Genomic DNA, 4023 nt, shown 5'->3' on the forward strand with positions numbered 1-4023 from the left:
AGCATCTTCAATTTTCTTCTTCCATTGGAATTCCGACTTCTTCCTATCATCCTTCCGGCTATAATGATCAACCATAAAACATGGTTCATGCAAACGGGGAGCTCTCATGGTCTTGTCAAGATTGAAAGTTATGCTCTCATCTCCCACTTCTAGAGTGAGCTCTCCATGCTTCACATCAATCACCGCACCCGCGGTGTGTAAGAAAGGTCTTCCTAGAATGATTGGAATGTTGGAGTCTTCTTCCATGTCAACAATGACAAAGTCCACCGGGATGAAAAATATCCCAATTCTTACGGGAACATCTTCCCATATCCCTAATGGTGTCTTCGTTGATCTATCAGCCATTTGGAGTGTGATATTGGTGCATTTAAGCTCTCCCATACCCAACCTTTTACTCACCGAGTACGGCATAACACTCACACTAGCCCCTAGATCACATAAGGCTTTGTTGATCGTGGTGTCGCCAATGGTACACGGTATTGAGAAGCTTCCCGGATCTTTGAGTTTTGGAGGTGAACTCCCTTGAAGTATTGCACTACTCACCTTAGTGAAGGCGATAGTCTCAAGCTTCTGGATCGACTTCTTCTTTGTGAGGATGTCTTTCATGTATTTCGCATAGGCGGCACGTGATTGATTAATTCCGTGAAAGGAATTGAGACTTCCAAATTCTTCCCAATTTCCATAAATTTTCCAAGTTGGTCATCAAATTTGGGCTTGGCTTGACGACTTGGAAAAGGAAGTCTAATCACAATGGGCTCCTTTTCCTTAACCTTGTCTTAATTTTTCTTTGAAATATCTTCTTTTGATGGTTCTCCATCCTTGGAGTTTTGCACAATTTCTTCTTTGTCACTAGCTTCCACAACTTCATCCTCAACTTGCTTCTTCGGTGCTTCATACCTTGTACCACTCCTCAAGTGAATGGCACTAACCGTTTCATGTCTCGGGGGATTACTTTGAGGTGGTAATTGCCTCTTTTGTCTTTGTGAGCTTGAAGATGCTAGTTGAGTCAATTGGGTTTCCAACATTTTGGTGTGAGCTAGGATGTTGTTGATGGTGATTTCCTTTGCTTGACTATCCTTTTGCATTTGAGTGAAAAACTCTTGTTGATTCTTTTGCATTTGAAGTACCGCTTTTTGAAAATCAAAACCTTGGTCATTTTGTTGATTGTATGGAGATTGATTTTGGTAACCTTGGTTTTGGTTGTAAAAGGGTCTTTGATTTTGGTTTCTCATGGGAGGTGGGGTGTATGTTGGTTGAGGGTTTTGAACATTTTGGCTTTTGTATGAAAGATTTGGATGGAATTTGGTGTTTTCATTGTAATAGTTGGAATAAGGGGTACCACTCTTGTATGCTTGGAAAGCATTCACTTGTTCATTTGTTCCCCTACATTCACTTTGGTCATGTCCCAAAGTTCCACAATTCTCACATATCCCACTTGGGATTGATGAAGATGCCGTCATGGCATTAACATGATGCTTTGGTGATTTTGAGGCTTCTTCAAGTCTAGCCATAGCTTTTTTAAACTTTAAATTGATAGTATCAATGTGAGCACTAAGTTGAGCACCCAATTGAGTAATGGAGTCCACTTCATGCTTTCCTCCTCTAGTAGCCTTGCGAGGTCTAATATATTGTGAGTTATGGACCGCCATTTCCTCAATTTTGTTCCAAGTTTGATTGTCATCAACTTCGGTGAACATTCCATTTGATCCCATGTTGAGAATGTTCCTTGAATCTTCATAAAGACCGTTCCAAAATTGTTGTACCAAGAACCACTCGCTAAGTCCATGGTGAGGACATGAGCGACAAATTCCCTTAAACCGCTCCCAAGCTTCATACAAAGATTCTTCATCCCTTTGCTTAAAACCCGTAATTTGAGCTCTTAGCATGTTAGTCTTTTCCGGTGGATAGAACTTTTTGTAGAAAGCTAGAGCCAACTTCTTCCAAGAATCAATTCCGAGAGTAGCCTTATCAAGGCCTTTGAACCATTGTTTCGCGGTCCCAATTAGAGAAAAAGGAAATAAGACCCATCGAATTTGGTCTTGAGTTACACCAGTTTGAGAAATCGCATCACAATACTCACAAAAAGTCTCCATATGAGAGTGAGGGTCTTCACTAGGCATCCCCCCAAATTGGCTTCTTTCGACTAATTGGATAAATGCGGATTTGGCAATAAAATTTCCTGTTAGATGTTGTGGTGTGGGAGTACCATTGGGTAGGTTCTCCTCGGTGGGTACGGAATGTGATGAAAACTTAGGCATTGTGGGTTGATTTTGTGTTGGATTTTGTGTTGGGTTCTCCTCACCTTCTCTTGCAAAAGGGTTGATGAACTCAATAGTATTTGGTTGAATATCTACAACCTCACCGATACCTCTCAAAGTTCTCCTAGCAAGTCTTCTATTGGTTGTCAAAGTCCTTTCAATTTTGTGATCAAAAGGTAACAAGTCACCTTGTGACCTTCTAGACATGCAAAATATCAAATAACTCGAAAACAATTAGAACAAACCTTGAGGAGTTTTACTTCCCCAAGACAAAGAAAGACACAGCTAATAACAATGTAAGAAAATCTAAATCAAGTTAACACCGTCCCCGGCAACGGCGCCATTTTTGGTCGGGATTATGTCTTTCGGTTACTTGTCGTTAGGAGCACCTAGACCAAAACACAATTTATAACTTCACAAACAACTCTACAATTAGTAAAGAGGCAAGTAAAGGTCGGATCCCAAGGGACGGGAATTGAGATGAGATTTCTATTGTAACTATTGGTGTCTTAAGGGGTGTCACAATTGGGGTTTGATGTAGAAGATCACTAAACTAAATAGCAATGAAAGTAAACAAGCAAGATGAATTAAAAGGGATGCAAACAATTGATAAAAGGCACTAGGGTGTCATGGGGTCATAGGGGATTCATGGGAATTTATCATACAAACATATTCTCAAGTTATAAGCAAGCAATTATTGTTGTGATGGATCGAGTTGGTTTATATCTTACGATCCTAGGAACGTTTGGGTCCCGGAGCCGAATCGATTAGATTGTACAACACCTACAAGTTTACTTAATCTTCCCTACTCAACAATATGCATGGTCTAATGAGACTCGAGTTGGTTTACGTCTTACAAGTCTCATTGAAAAGATAGGTGATGGGTAAAAAATGCAAGGATTCATAGGCTCACATTTCATCAAACATAACATGTGCATAAGTTCAGATCACAACAAGCAAGCAAATAAACTATGAAAGCATATTAATTTAAGCATGAATCATTCCCCATGTTGGTTTCCCCTAATTACCCATTAACCCTAGCTAAGGAAACTACTCACTCATTATCATGTTGAACATGCTAGCAAGGTTGTCAATCATACCAACAAAGTGAAACATGATGAATAAATGAAAGTAATTAACAATAATTAAAAAGGGATTAAGAGAATTATACCTACTAATGATTCCAATAATAAAGCAAAGAATAAAAGAAGTACTTGATGATTGATTGAGAGGTTGTCAATCTCCCAATAATAACCCAAATAATCTTCAATTACACAAAATAATGGATGAACAAGAGAGAGATTAAGGAAATAAAACTTGTATTAAAACTTGATTAATTGTTGATTACAAGATTAAAGAGAGATTTGATTGATATAAACTACACTAAAGATTGCTAAGAAGAACATGCCCTTCTAATTAGACTAATGGGGTATTTATAGTGGGGATTAGGTGGATGAATTAGGGTTAACTAAGGGCTTAAATGACGATTAAGTCCCTACTTAAGGAAACGCCGGTCTTTTTGGAAAGACTCCGGTCTCTAGGGAGACTCCGGTCTCTAGAAAAGGATGCGCATCCTTCCTTGAAGCTTGAAGAAGACGAAATGGGTCTGCCTGGGAATCCGGGCGTCTTTAGCACGGGACGGGCGGATTTGGTGATCTCTGCCCGAGCGTCTTGGGGTGAAGACGGGCGTCTTCTGGAGTTTTTGCCCGGGCGTCTTGTTGGTGAAGACGCACGGATTGTAGGGTGAAGACGGGCGTCTTCTAGA

The 4023-nt window shown here is 40.0% G+C and overlaps 1 non-coding gene across 1 annotated transcript; it reads left to right on the top strand.

Annotated features, from left to right (window-relative positions):
* Nucleotides 1-1779: 1779 nt before the first annotated feature.
* Nucleotides 1780-1886, top strand: LOC141623984 (small nucleolar RNA R71). The gene has a single exon (XR_012533798.1). It is a non-coding gene; the product is annotated as a small nucleolar RNA R71 (small nucleolar RNA).
* The last annotated feature ends 2137 nt before the right edge of the window (nucleotides 1887-4023 follow it).

The sequence above is a fragment of the Silene latifolia genome, chromosome X, assembly GCF_048544455.1.
Source record: "Silene latifolia isolate original U9 population chromosome X, ASM4854445v1, whole genome shotgun sequence".
NCBI lineage: Eukaryota > Viridiplantae > Streptophyta > Magnoliopsida > Caryophyllales > Caryophyllaceae > Silene > Silene latifolia.